Genomic DNA, 16,080 nt, shown 5'->3' on the forward strand with positions numbered 1-16,080 from the left:
TTCCTCTCCTTCTAACATGCTTAAGTCTGTTGCAGATTTGTGGTTAAACAGGAAAAGTCAGATTTTGTGCTTTTCATACATATGCCACCCATTTAGCTTCGTCCTCTAGTTTCTCCAAGACAATTTCTCAGTCATTGCAGAATGGTGATATTGGGTCCTGTGGTCTACCTGGGATTTTGACGCTTTCTAAGGAAAGGACAATGCCCTATCTCCTCTCTCCCCAAACCCATATACTCATTGCTCTCCTAAAGTGAGGAATACTTTCTGACTTGTCCAATAAAATAAATAACACTGAAATAATGCACTTTACAAGATGACTTAATAATAAAGCTGGAATTATACTCTTATCTCTAGCCAAAGTACTGTAAATTTGGGGAAAGTGTTCTCACATATTGTGCCTTCTCATGTATTATGTGTTGTCTGTCAGTCACCAAACCTCTAACTTGTAAATTTATATCACCCCCACCCTTCTGTCAGTGTGGTCTGATTAACTCGGATCTCAAAGAGAAAATGTGTGTGGAGCCTGTGACAGCCTGAAAAGCTTTTTCCCAAATGTAATCTTCCAACACATTTGCGTAAGCACTTACAAAGTAATGACTATCCTTTACCGTGGGCCTTTCTGAGGTTTTATCTCACCACACTCTTGTAGAGACAAATAATACTCAAGATAAAATGCACGTCACATCCCATCACTCTTCCCCTCTCTCCTGCATCAAACAAAATCAAACTGGTACAATCTAATGTGGAAGAGTGACACAGATTGAATGATTCATTTCAAATGAAGGGAAAAAAATAAGAAAGTAAGAAAAGTGCTCTGAGAAAGAAAACACAGTCTATTCTCCTCTGTAATAGACTGTGTCTCCCCAGTCTCACTTTTTGGGAAAAAACCCTCTGTCTTCTGAGCCCAGGGCTCAGTCCAGGTTGGTCTCTCAGGCTGGACCGGGGTTTCTGGTCTAACTTTTCTGCAGCAAAGATAGTGATTAAGTCTTATTCATTAACTTACAGGTTTTCCCTGTCTGGGGATGTGACATGTAGTCCCTTTCCTTGGTCAGAATATTAAAGACATCCCTCTTCTCACCTGCAGCTAGATTTCATTTAAGATATTAGAATTTAATATTTTTGAAGTTTCTTTTCTTTCTCCATCCTTTAACATGAGGTCAGCCATGAAGTTTTACAGTTAGAGAGAGATGAAGGCAAACACAAATGTGTTCACCCATACCATCTCCTTAGAAAATCAGGTGAGGAGAAATGGCTGGGTTCTGTCAGAACAAAAGATAAACCACATATCTTAGATAAGGAACTGCTCAGGTAGCTGTAAAAAATTGTCATGGAGTCATCGAGTAGTGAGAAAAATGAAATAAAATGTTCTTTGGTAATAAGGCAAACAGTGTGAGCTGACCACTAGAGCAGAGATCTTTCCTCCCCCTCTCCTGTGCCTCCCACACGCCTTCTAACTGCCTTGGGAAGCACTCTATGTCTTCTACACGTTCCTCTTGGCTATCCCCAGATATTTTCCCCATCCCCTGAGTAATTCTGCTGCCCACCAGCTGGGGATATGTATGTGCCATGGGCCCCCAGCCAGTCCTGCCTGCAGGGTCGGGGCTGCTGAGCTGGGCAGCCTGGAGGAGTGGTGAGTGCTCCCTCCTGCCCTCAGTGAAAACAGCAGGAGTTGTCTCTCTCCTAAGCAGCACCTCACCTTGAACACCTTTGCCAGTAATTATCATGTCTGAGACATCTATCTCCCTCTGTGAAATGGGATGATGTATTTGAAAAAAAGGCTGTTGTCACATGTACCTGAGGAACATGCACCTTTTTCCTTAGGAATTCAGACTAAAAGGAGTGCCTGTCTCAGAAATTCACCTTTGACATGAAAACTATTCATGCAATTCAAGAGATGTGACAGCCTACAGTTCTGCTATAAGTATCATCCTAATGATCATATGAGCAGAAGATTTTTATTTTTAATGTGCATTTATCATTGTGATATTTTTTACCTAGCACATTTAATTCACACACACACACTCGCTCTCACTCTCTCTCTCTCTCTCCCCAGTCATTTACATTTGGGCATTTAAAACAAATCTAAAACGGTGCTGATGTGTATGCATGTGCTCACAGGTACTTATAGGTTCCTGGAGAGGTCCCTCCTGTTTTCTGTCCTCTTATTTTCTCTCATTATTCTTCCTTCTCAGACTGGAAAACAAAGACAGAAGATTGCAGCTCCCAAATATCACTTCAGGGAGGACAAAAACATAAGCTATGGTCTCAAGGAGACTGAGTTGCTATCTGCTCTTTCTATCTGAAATGCTTTTTAATATTATTAAGCTTATTTTTCCATCAATACTGCACTGTTTACTTAACTCTCCCCTACACAGTTGTCCATGTAGACCAAATAACTCATTTCAAATGCCAGTGTAAAGTACATGAGCCTAATTTGTTTGTGGGTGATAAAGGTCATATAAATTTAATATTCATATTTTTTCACTTCTAAATACATGGTCAGGAAAATACAGTACATTCATACAAGTGTAGGAATGAGGCATAAAGTTTGCAATGAAAGTAATATTTTAATAACTTATATAACCCTTTTCAGATACCCAAATCAGGATGGCAACATAAAACGAATAAGCAAAATAATTTCTTAACATAAGACATAGTCTATATTAAACCAAAACCTAAGTCTGGCTGGTTTGCCACTTGAACAGAAGGTTTATTTTTATGTGTTCTATAATTTGATCAGACTTTGGACTGCAAGTAATTGAGGACAGGCAGGTGTAGGAAGAGTAAAGGCAGAATTTTGTACCAAGGGATGTGATTTTTGCATCGTGTTCAAAGCAGAAACAGAAGTCAAGGAGCACACCTCCACCAGCACCCTCAGGATTAAAAACATGGAACAAAATTAAGTGCTTTCAAACAGTAGACACTTAACCCCAGGCCTCTCATAGCCTCTTCAGAGGGTCTGAAGCTCTCTCCCTCCCTCTGTCCTCAGGTACAAGGAAGAGGCAGTGTTCACATCCTTTTGCCCCCTCTGCTTTTCTTTCTGGTCCATGCAGCAAATCACTGTCAGTTCCTACTGCCACACAGCACTGCCATGGCTCCAGTCTCTCTCACTGAGGAGCTTTGTTTGGATTCGACTTTGGGGAGATTCCCAATGGGAAAAATTGTCTATCTCTTCTTATCTCAATGAAATGTTGGCATTGGGCAATACAAGGGGTGGAAGAATAAGAAAAACCTAGCTAAATGTTCAGAAAAACCCTCTATGTTCTCCAGAGAGTCCTGAATGAGGATGGCTATGTTTAGCCCTATACGCTGTGTACATTGCTGTGCTAAAAAGACATGTTGTTATAAGGCTTTAGAGAAGCTTTCGTGAATTTCCATTGGTCAGCAAAGATTGGTTTTCTTCCCTTCAGTGACGGTCTCTCCAACCTGTGATGGTCTGGACAGTTTCCTCTGGTGAGCAAACTTTCTTCAAAGAAAGGTTTCTAGGGGTGCAAATCCAGTAAGAGGAGATTAGTCAGGGTCAACTGAGAAATCTCCAGGAAAAATATAAAGACTCTCTTCTGGATCCACACAAACTCTTTGTCTCTCCCTGGCTGAATTACTGCCCTACTCCTCAATAAAGCACTTGAATTAGCAGTTGGCAGCTGGCCAGCATGTATTTCATTCTACCCAAAAGGTGAAAGGCAGGGAATTTGTGAGCTTTTCAGAGCAAGCCAGGGATGAGTTTGCTCAGCAGAGACTGAATATCTGGCTAACAGCTTGCCACAGCTTTTGTCTGCCAATGCTATCATTTGGTCTATCCACCCTTTGTCCCTCCTGATTTCTTTTCACGCTAACACAGAACAACGGGCTTGCCCATTTAACTCTGCAGGCTAAATTTCAGCATCGTTGCTATGTATTAGACCTATTTTCACCCCAATTTAACATCAATAGAGTAATTTTCAGAGTTCTTAACTGAACCACAAATCTTCTAAATTACTTTTTTACTTCTTTTGTATGGATTCAGCTTAATATTTAACATTTCTTCTAATTTAGTGTTTATGCAAATGTTACACTTTTGCTCCTCCTCTTTGCTTTCTACTTGGATCCAGGCTTAGAGGGCATCATGGCCATATAGCTTTACTGCTGTCCCTTCCCATTAGACTGATCTGAGGAATCAGCTGTGATCACAGCCTAATGCTGTTGGACCAGGTTACAGCCTATGACAATGAACTTGTAAGCAATAATACTTTACAGTAATTTCTTTTGTGTCTGCAGAGTAAAGGTGCAGTACCTTCTTTCTCATTCTGGCTCTTCAAGCATTCCTATCCCTAAATTGTGACTGCAATTAAAAGAAGCAACATGAGCTTGAGGACCCCATGGCTAGGTGCTTTTAACCGATACCCACCCTGAAAGTGTTTGCATTGCTTTTAGGAACATCCCAGTTTAAGAAATCTGATTGTGACAGACAACACATTTATACTTGCCTAAACTGGCTTGTCTTGTCTTTGTGAACACAAGATTTTTAGAAACTTTCTCAGAAGTTGAAAGAAGCTTCCTCTCTGTCCCTTCAGAGCTCTCTGGGTCTTGGACTGAGGTTTTTAACACAGACTGCATAAACACAAATGGCTGGTAAGTCTCTACTTGAGAAGGGGCTCTGAGGAGTCTAATAATACACTGGTCTCAATAGTGTCAATTTAACAGTGAGTTTTCATTTATTTGCAACAGCATAGTTCTTTTTGAAAAAGGTAGTTGTTTCCATTCCTGAATTTTTCAACAACTGAAATGCTGCTAAGGCTTAAATATTTCAACAGAAGGGTGAGATGGTGGTGTATGTCTAGCCTTCAATAAGTTTAGGGTTTTCCCAGTGAGGTAAGCCTTTTTTCTGGCAATGTTACTAACATGATTTGATGATAACCTTGCAATATCTCATGGCTCTCATAAAAATTGGAGCCCCCTTGGTTTTGTCAAGAGATACTATAAAATACAACCTACAGTTGCAGGGCAGTTCTCAGTGTTTAGGCAAGCCAGGTAGGATTGCCTTGCCAGAAGCTGAGGTGAGGGTTTACAGGGACAGACAAACCCATAGTCCTGGCTTTCTCTCAAGTGCCCCACCCATGACTGGATGGTACATAAGTTATCACTCAAAATATCTGGAAATGGCAATAGACATTACCTTGTCAATACCAGAGGGCTTTCTCACACTTTTAAGAAAATAATTCAATATTCTATTTTAAAAGTACAGTAAGATAAAAGAGAACTGCCACAATAAAAATCTTTTTATGGCAGGATAGGTGCTTTGGGTTTGAGTGTTCCACTCTATTTTTGCCTTTCTGGGTGGAAGAGCCTTAGGATTCAATGTGTCCTGGCAGTCCGTCTGTGAAATTGCATTTCAGATGACAGGAAAGGGATTTTTAAAAAAGCTGAGAAAAGACACATGAAGGGAACAAAACTCTTTCAGAAGATAAAACAGCTTCAGAAGAATTAAAGTTCATATGCTTGCAGCTGGAATCTACTCTCATAGTGCCTGGTGCTGATGAACTTTGATATCACAAAGCACAACACTGACAATTCTGACTATTTTTAAAAATGTAAAACGACCACAAATTGCTAAAGGTGGGAATAGCATTCCTGGAGTGTATTGTAGTAGTAAGATCAACTGCTGTCATTAAGGATTTGTATATCTGTTTGCTCTAGTATTCCTCTCTGAAGTCTTTCCTGCTGTGACAGAGAAAAAGCAGGCTAGAGGAATTGATAAAACACTTCCAGAGCCCTGAAACAGACATATATCTTCTTGTTCTTTCAGTTGGCATTGCTCCTGTTCAGTTTACTGCATCTTGTTCTTCAGAAAATGAGGCACTGCTCATTTAATCTTTTATATCACAAACACAAGAAATCTTATTCATATTCTCTGGTACTTGTGGTACAAAGAACCATTTTCATATGCTTTAAACAAAGTAGTATCTTTTAGCTTTTTATGTATTTCAAACACAGAGTGACGCTCTAGAGGTGAGTTTCATCCACAGTGAAAAAAAGCTGAGTTCATGCAGTCTCAGGAACCAGCTTCAAGATGACTGGCATCATTGAGAGGAAGCAGTTTTCTTAGTAGGGAAGAGTATCACAGACCCATGGAGTAGTTCAGTTTGTAAAAGACCTTAAGAGGTTGGCTGTTTCTGACCATTCAAGGTAGGCCCAGCCTAGATCAGAACATCACCTTCTCTCCAGACAGCATCACCTAAAATTGTTTTATCTTTACATTTACCTGCAATGACCAGTGCTTTGGCAGAGCTCAGATTTTTTTAAAGAAAATACATAATTTCTTTAGAATAGGCAAGATGAAAATGTGTGACGCTTTCCAAGCACTCAACACTGCAAGTAAAATTGGAATACTGACAAATGAAAGAGAAGATAACCTTCATTAGTGACAGTAATTTTATTAATCTGGAAGCTGAGTCATATTAAGAGTCTGTGACTCTCAGAGGAACTTGAGTTATGTTAAAATCTGCTGATAGAAGAGGAATTCCAAACTAAAAAGCTACAAAGGAGCGAAACCTGAGATGCTATTTTTGCCAACTAGACATGCTCTCAAAGTAGCAGCACTAACTACACAGAGTCTTCTATGAAATGAGTTGGGCAAAAAAACAAGGGAGGCAGTCACATCTGCAGTACCCCAGCTAATGGTTAAACTCAATGTACACAGAACAGAGTTTCTAAACAGAATTAAACTGTTCTGACCTCTAGACAGTCCTTGCTTTTGAAGAAAAATTGAAGTGACCCTTTAAGTATGGGAAGAAATTTCTCCTGCACCTGGGACTCTCTAACTGTGGTCAGGGGACCACAAGCTGATTCCTCAACATGGCCTCAGTATGCAGAAAAAGGGAGGCTGGAGCAACCACAGAGCTTAAAGGACAGGGAAAAGGCAAGGAGGAGGAGAAGTAGAGAGTACCAAAGAGAACTGGGCATAATCCTTCTTATTTTTGTGCTCCAAAATTTCCATCCAAAAAATAGTGCTAAACCTACTATTTGGGGGGGGAAACAAAAAAAACCAAAAAAAACCCCAAAAAAAACCCCCAAAAAAACAAAAAAAAAAAAAAAACCCCAAAAAAAAACACCAACAAACAAAAAAAAAACCCCACCAAACAAACAAACAAAAAAAAAAAAACACCCAACACCAAACACAACAACAAAGTAAGCAAAACAAACAAACAAAAAAAAACCTACACAGGGATAGGGGAGAAGGAGGTTTATTGCAATTTTCCAGAAGTCAGTAATGTCAAAGCGCTTTTCTTGATGTGTTCAAGACAGGTGTATTTTATGTGGTGGAACTGGGTTCCCTTTTTAAGCTAGTATGCTTCAGGGCGCATGATTTCCTTTCCAATCTTTGTTCACAATCCTGGGAGCACAATGACAATGTAAACACTCAAAATCTGAGGCTGGCAATGTTTCCTGGACAGTAAGGAGTAAAATGACAGATATTCAGAAAAATGCAATTATTTAGAGAGGGGAGAAAATCATCTTTCTGCAACAGTAACAAACCGAGCTACCTTCTATTTTTTAAATCATATATTTATCAGTCAAAGATAAAATTAGGCAGACTTACTGAAAAACAATTGCCAGTGTGAAGGGTAGGGGAGGACATTTTCTCTCCCTTTTTTGTAAGAAACAGCATACGATTAAATAACATTGGAAATCTTGTCTGTGCACAGTGTGAGAAAGAGATATGGAAAGAGGCAGAGCAATAAGATCACTCTGGCATCCACCCCTTCAGGCAGTCTCCAAGTCTCTCGAGCACTGGTCAGGATGTGTCACTGGCTTCAGCAGGACAACTGCCTTGCCTTACAAGCAAGAATTTCAGCATTTTTGTTAGGTGGAGCTTAACTCTGCCCTGCTGCATGTAGATGTGTGCTGGGAGGGTGTAGTGGGAGTAGGACAGGAGCAACAGCAGGATTGGGAGGAACCAAAATGATTATGCAGAGAGGGACTAAAGTAGCAAGGGGACAAATAAGTGTATGTAGGGAAAAAGAAAGATTTACTGTTACATTCGATCTCAGTATTAATTAAAATGTACACTTAAATTAAGTACACTTTGAATTACGGGGTTATCACTCTATTTTGGAATACTTGTGTCTCTCTGAATGGCTGAAGACTCATTTTTGAGGTTTACAATGTCACCTTTGATAAAATTGTATTTCCATAATTCACAGTGCTTGTTAAATTGTTACATATAGAACAGTATGTATTATAAATTAAAGCCTGTAATAGGTTTTAGGGCCAGTGACTACACTGAAAAAATATTGAACACATAATTTATTTGATCTGGTTTGTCATTAATATTTGAATAAATTATTCAGTGGAGAGTCATTAAACAGGTAGAAATGGTCAAAACCTATCAGGGATATTTGCTGAATATATTACGATATTCCACAACAGAAAAGGTAAGGTACATAAAAGAGCATGTCTGCTTCTTCAGCATGTTTCAGTATCAGTCATGGATTAGTGTTTCTCTCAATATTTCTTCAAATTTCAAGCTCTATTTTCTTTCCTGAGATCATTTTGAGTGTAAAGCTAACTCAATTTTTTCCAAGGTGTAATATATTTGGGGAGATATATTTACACTTAGCCATTCCTGACAACAGAGCATTGTTACACTTCAGTATTGTGCTGTTCAAACCAGAGCCTTCTTAGGCAAGGAAGGAGTTTATACCCTGCTACAATAATATTAATGTACTGAGGATTTTTTAAAAGTTTGGCGATGCATATAAAAATATAAAACATCTTCAGATAAAGAAAATGTCCCTGACTGGACACTTCTTTTGGGGAAAGGCTGAAACTGCAAATTACTGCCACAGTAACCCAGGGAACGTTCCAAAATATCAAGGAAACTAAAGCAAAGGCTTGCAGAAATTTATTTTGATCGACCTTTACATCTTCCACTTTATCTAAATTGAAGAACAAACCCATATAAAATCATTAGAAATTCTCTGTAATACACAGCTTAAACCTCTCATGATAGGATAACCTATAAAACAGATGAGGATGCAATAAAAAAAGATTGCTTGTAATCCTGTGGAGTCTTCACGGGTTATGACTGGAGTTGGGAGCTAAAAAAAGCTGAGTTTATGATCTCAGATCCATGTAGGACAGATAACTAAAGGAAACGTGCCAGATGAGCCAAAGAAGATTTTGGCTGCAATCAAGGGAATTTACTATCACATTTTTCACTGTTTGGGGCCCAAACCCAGGATGTTTGTGAATATCAGTAGGCAATTACCAGCAAGACTCTGATCACTGCAGTAATAAGTGATGTCAGTAAAAATATATAGTAATGAATTTAATCTTGATAGTCTTTCACTTTGTTTGGTTGATCTATTTTTTAGTAAATTATGTCACTGGAAGGTTTTCTTGATTAAGGTATACCTAAGCATTTAATTGTTGATCCTAAAATTGGGGATAAGTTCTGTCCTCTTCCTTTTTGTGTATCATCCATGAACATTAATCAGAGGTACCTTATAAAAAGATCAAAAGCAGCAACTTCCTCATTACAGACTATAACTCCCTGCTGGCTGATGGAAAAATAGGTTTATGAACTGAGCAAGGAGAGAAGACCATGTAAAATCAGCATAACAAAATAAAAGGAATGGTCAGGTTTGTTAAGAGGGGAGAGGAAAAGACACAGACTATAACTAACATTTAACCCTAATAATATCCAAATTTATAATTTTTTCTGGGTTTCTGCTAATCTGAACAACCCACTACACCTTAATAAATAGTGCTGATGACACATTAATATAAATAATTTCTTTGAATTTTGTGATGTGCAGGCAGATCAGTTAGTAGATGTCAAAGTAATGATCAATATATTGCATTGACAATGAATTTTGTTTGACAAATAATAATACATAAATAACTGTAATTGACACCTGAAGAACTGAGTTCTGGAAGCTCTGTCTCTATTTGGTTTATTTTCTGTATCTGATGTTTATTTATTTTTTTACAGCTTGTTGCAAGGATTCTTCAGAATGATAATTCTCCAGATATAATACTAAGTATTACACTTGATTCTTGACTTCTTAAAGAAGAAAATCTATTTCTTGATGCAACTTTTAAAAGTTCTTGAACTGTACTCTTACAGGCTATAGAATTTAAAAAGTAAAAATTAAACCCACAAGATATATTAAAATAATTACACTGGTGTACTTGAATAGCATAAATTATTAAGGATAGAGCCTCTGTGTTAGATTTATGCAGCTGAGAAGAGAAAACCTGGAAAAAGCATGTATCAAAATATTCAATATTCCACAAAGTGTAAATTAAAAATGAAAACTACACCATGGAAAATATTACTTTGAATGTTAATTGTAGCACAATAATGAAGAGGAGCTGGAGGATGATAGTGTCTTTGTTCTGTGCAGAATTTATTTGCTCAGATCCACCACTAATATCAGGGGAAAGCCTTTGTCTGAACTGTTATGAACTCTGCTCAAAATGAATGTCAGGAAGAGTGGCACTGCAGGATACCTAGGCACGAACCTGTGGAATGCTTTGAATGAATGCCACATAATCACTACGTTATTATTCAAACCCCAAATACATGCTGAGAACCCAGCTAAAACACTGTCATTTTTTCTCATTAGCTTTCTATGAGCCTGAATATTCCCAGTATAAAATAAATGAGAATACTTTGGGGAAAGCAAATAGTTCATCAGTGTTGCCAAAAGTGTCACAATCAACTTGGGCTGTTACTAAAACAACAAAACATTATCTTAGAGAATGATATTTACTGCAGCTATCTCTGCCCTGTCTGGGCCATCAGCTCTCATGAATATCTGGAAAGCCTCATGTCCATACCAAGGCATTGTGCTGGTAGGCATGCAGATTGGATGACAACGTTGTAACAGTGGGTTTGACATGATAGTTGTTCTTTATTGTACTGGAGAAGTGACGATATCTAATAGGTGTCATGGGGTGTATAAATATTTTACAAATAATGAACCAAGACACAAAGTCCTTACTCAATTACTGTTTGGGCAGAATTCTTTTGTTCTCATAAATAAAGCCGGATATGGTCTCCAAGTGCTTATTCTACAGAACTGTTATTAGAAGAAAATCACTGCAAATGCAATTATTTTCAGGACAGCACAGCAAAGAATGCCCTATTCCCCAAGTAGAGATCAAACCAAATAATTAGAAAAAAAAGAAAAAAAATGAACTCTCCAGAATGATTTGGTGAGTAATCAAAAGTAACAGAAAACACAATCTATGCCAGTGTATATGATTCCACTTCAAACACAATGGCAAAATGAAATGCAAAAGCAAAGAAAAGGCAGACAGGGACATGTGAGTTGTGTTTTATTGTCAATCTATATAAGAAATCACTGGTAAAAGGCAGAATATGTAAACACATGTCTTTTAAAAGCTGATAAATTGAAAGGGGAAATGGCATGGCAATCCATGGGCTGTTTCTGTCAGCATAAAATTTTCATAAATATATGTTTTATGTAATCTGCTTTTGGGGAATTTTCTTTTCCAATCTTGGCTGTGACAGGTTCTTCAATCAATTTATATAAAGGCACAAGGATTCTGTGAGCAATCGATTCTTATTGGAAACCCCTGTCATAAGTACTCATTCTTAAAAATATTTACTCATTGCAGTATTCCCCACTGGATCATCTCTGACAGTTTATTAAGGGCCAATCTTAATAAGCAGCCACCATAAAGTTACCATAAATACCTGTTTTAAATATCAGACATGGAAAATGACTAGGATACCACTGTATGTGAACACCTAAAAAAGTTATCTGTAGCACAGAGACCTGGCCAAAACACAATTTAGGGATTTGCTGTAAATTTCCTCTTCTTTCATTTGGTTCAAGTCCCAGCTGAACACCTGGAAGGGTGGATAACAACTAAAGCTAAAGGGCTATGCTTTTAGAGAAATGAATTAGACACCAACAAAGCTAGGACTAAGAGGAGAGCTAGGACTAAGTAGAGAAAATGTTCCCCTTAGGGGTGTGCTGTTCTGGAATAAGGTCCTCTGGGTATAATAGGTTTGGGCAGCAGGGTCTGCAGGTGCCCTGTGTGGAAGGAACTGCCTGGGATGTACCTAACAGGTTGGGCCCACTCTGACACCACTGTGAGAGATGCTGGGACAAGGACATCCCCAAGGAACTGCAGTCATTGGTGACCCACAACAGAGCAGAGGAAAGCCAGTAAGAGGCAGAAGTTAGCAGGAAAAAACAACATGCACACAATCCAAACAACCCACACTCCCCACCTCTTCACAGAAGGCATTGTCTGAGTGTAACCACAGCGAAAATAAGGGAACTTGATGTGAGGATGAGAGAAGAGTGTTTGGCTGAAGTTGGGCTTGGGAAAGAAAAGCTTTCTGTTTAGATGTTTAATTGTACTTTTTTAATGCCAAAACTAGTGATCAGAACCTTGTGTTAATTAAAGACAATAATTGGGTTATTGTGTCAAAAAGATTAAACTAAGTACAAATTGCAGAAAACAAGCCAGTTTTGCCTGCAATGGTTGCCAGTAGCAGCAGCAGGACCAGAGAACTTGTGCTGATACTCAGTATTTTAACCAAGTATGCACCTGCAGAGTGAAAAGCTCATACAGAGTACCTGCCAAGCTGAGTCTCATCTGCTTGGAGGTTAATGCTTAGAAACAAGGGCCTAAGACCAGCACAAGGCTGGGTCTTTGTGTGCCAGAAAGGAGTAAGTCACTGGGAGGAAAGCACTCAGGGGTCTGGCTGGCTGCCTTTGAACCTATTGGATAACCAAAAGGTCTAAGGTACAGCCTTTGCTTCTGGAAAAAGATACTGCAGCAGCAGCTCCATTGCCTATATTTTAACTCCTTTTATTGATGACAGAAATGCATTGGAAACCAGTCAGTATTTCTAAGACAGTGACATAGATAACGCCTTCAGCAGGTCTGTGCCCCCTTTGCTACACTGAACCCCTGTTTTTAAAAGACGTGGTTTTCTGTGACAGGTGGCAGACTTGGTGACCAAGGATGTCGTCAGAGACTGAAACAGGTCATGCCTCAAACACTGATATAAAGTTTTGCTCATTATAACAAAAACTGTATAAAGAAGCTACAACAAAAGAAGCCTCCCTGAAGACACCTGTGACTTTGGACTGGAACTTTGCACTGGGATTTCTGAGATTAGATAAAGGGAAAACCCATTCAATCACCTGAAACAAACAAGTAAGCAAGGAAAAGAATGTCAGACAAACCCAGCAGCCGTGCTAAGAATCATCTTTGGCTTGCTTCAGGGTGGGGGAGGCCATAGCCCCAGACCCACTTGCTGGGAGCAGGTTTGCATAGATTTCCCTCCAACCAAGGTGGGGGAGAAAGTTTTGGGGTGTTGTAACCTCTGCTCAGGGGCTGTGAGCGCATCCTCCCTTACACAAACTGGCTGTGGAACCCCAACCTCAGGAAGGTGACATCCACAGAACATTCACTTGAGAGGCAGCTGAGAGGGTGCCTTAATCCATCAAAGGCCTCTGAAGTGCCCCCAGAGTAATTTCTGAGCCCTTGCACCACAGGGCTGCACGGGATGCAACAAACCCAGAATCTGTTGGAAGAGACAGTGGCAAACTGCCCCCCTCCTAACCCCAAGGGAGGTGCCTGGATTTTCCTACCTAGCCTGAGTGCATATTAACCCATCAGATTCCATGTTTTCTGGGGGGACCTTCACCACCAAGACAACAAACCAGAGAGGATCAACAGAACATTGTTGGGATCCATGGAGTGGTGATATTTTCCTTATTCTGTCCCTGTTACTCTCTTTCTGTCCCATCCCCCCCCTCCCCCCCATTTTCTACTTCTTTCTCTCTCTCTCTCACTCTCTCTCTGTCCCATATTTACTATCAAATAAAACCCATACTATTGTCACTGGCATATGGTCTCGTTTGCACCTCAGTTCAGGCAGAGGCATTTCTGAGAACCTTCGTAACTAGACCTTTACAGGTGTCTCTTCTACCTGCTTGTTCTATGCCTGAGAACAGGTTACTTTCATTGGCAACCATATACTCATTGCTCTTGGGGTGAAATTATCACTCAGAAAGAACTGAGTAATAGGACAGAAATCTGCTTCAAGAGAAATGTGGATCTTTCTTATGTGTCTGTTGGGGCAAAGAAAAATCATTCAGGATAATGCAGATTGCTTCTCCTTGAAGTTGGATCACTTTTTTGGAGATGGCTTTTGATGCATTCCTGTGTTTTAATGTATCCAACAAATTCCCATGGAAATGTCTGCAAAGAAATCCTTCTCTGTGTGAATATAAAAGTAAGTGTCAGCCTCCAAGGGAGCAACCAGCAAGAAGCTGACTGACATCAATGGCAGGATAGTATGGAAGTGATAAAAATGAGAAAAACCAAATTAGTTTTTAAGACCCCCTCTATATGAAATCACCTAACTTTCTATGAGTGGGAAGTATTAATGTGCCCTGAGCTTCCAGGGGACAGGTGGTACTTTCAGCATTTTGCCCAAAGGTTCAGTAAATCCATGTGAATTGCCTTAGTCTTACCACAAAGATTAAGTTAGCCAACTGTTATCAAAGGCTGGACACTGACAAAGTTAAGTGCACGTGGGTTTTGGGCACAGGAAACAGCCAGGTTATTTTATGCACTTCCATAAAGTGTGAAATTTGCACAGGTCCAATGCTCTGAAGTTTATTTGATGGCAGTTTGGATGCCAAAACAAATCTGCATTCCTGAGTACCCTGGACCTTGGATGTTTTTCAAGGCACTTTTTCCCTGCAAGCCCTATTCTCACTGCTCTATTCCTACTGACAGATTCTAGGCTTAATATCTGAGTGGAAAACAGGGACAGTGGTACCAGAAAGAGCTGAAACTGCTTTCGTAATATTGTGAAGGTCCAGACTACTGACTTCTATCAACTTCTCTGCATATCTGCCTGATAATTATGTCTCACTCTTTCTCTCTCATAGTATTCTCTCACCAGCCTGCCTAATTGATAAATTTCTTATTGGCTTCTCATTGTACCAGTATATCTGAATTATCACCCTCTATTTCTGAACTGCCTGGAAGTAAAGTATGGAAGTAAAACCTAAAAGACTGGCTACGCACATGAAAACATGAAGCACATTATTCCTTATAAGAAGTAAATAATGGATTTTTAGGTTTTAGTCTTGGATACAAGGAGATATTGATGTGATCTATTATGACAGAGATTTCATTTTCACTACTATCAATTAAAAGCACCACTTGTAATAAGTCAGGGATGAAGAGCCTTAATAAACACTAAGATAAAAAACTACTTACTATGTCTTTCATTTTGATATATGTACTTAATATTGTCTTTCGTCACCTCAAGAAGATAGTGATCTTGCCAAAAGCTAGAGCAGGAAGAGGGCATGAGACTGATAGGGAGTCACTGCTCTGCAGCTCACTGAGGAGCTTCTTTAGCTGCAAGATGTTATTAAAACTGTACCTTGAGCTTCTAAAAGAATTTAATCTAGGTGCCTCTTGGGAAGAGGCAGCAAACAACAGCAATGGGCTGTTGTTCTTTTCCTGTAATTCTCACAGCATAAAATAAGCAAAACCGATTAGATCTCTCACACAAAACATCAGACTGCTGTGTGGTGAGCTCAATGGCTGACTTAGCAATGTTCATAGCATGGTGAGAACCTGGCAGTGCAGAGATTCAGCTTTAGCCTGAAGCAAAAAAAAAGGTAAAATGCATCAAAAAATATATTTTTGGGTAATGGATGGCTGGAGAGAATGGATGAGGTTGCTGGCTGAAGCCTGACCTGCTTTGGTAATGACCAAGTAGCTTTATTATCTGGCTGTTTCACATCACCTATTTGGTTCATATTGTGTTCAAACTTCCATGCAAGCTGTAAGTACACAGAGGAACTCAGAACATTTTATTGGTTTGATCTTCACAGCAGAAGCTCTAATCCTTCAACTTAACACTTTTCTTCTCTTAACTGGTTCAGGCGTTCTCCTCTAAAATAAGATGTATGCAACAATTGTTCTTATGGTGATTATAACTTCACAGTACTGAGAATGTTTTGTGATTGAAAATGTACTTTCCCTTCCCTAATTTCAAATACTTCTGTCATAAAG

This window comes from Prinia subflava, chromosome 3 (genome assembly GCF_021018805.1).
Source record: "Prinia subflava isolate CZ2003 ecotype Zambia chromosome 3, Cam_Psub_1.2, whole genome shotgun sequence".
Taxonomy (NCBI): Eukaryota; Metazoa; Chordata; class Aves; order Passeriformes; family Cisticolidae; genus Prinia; species Prinia subflava.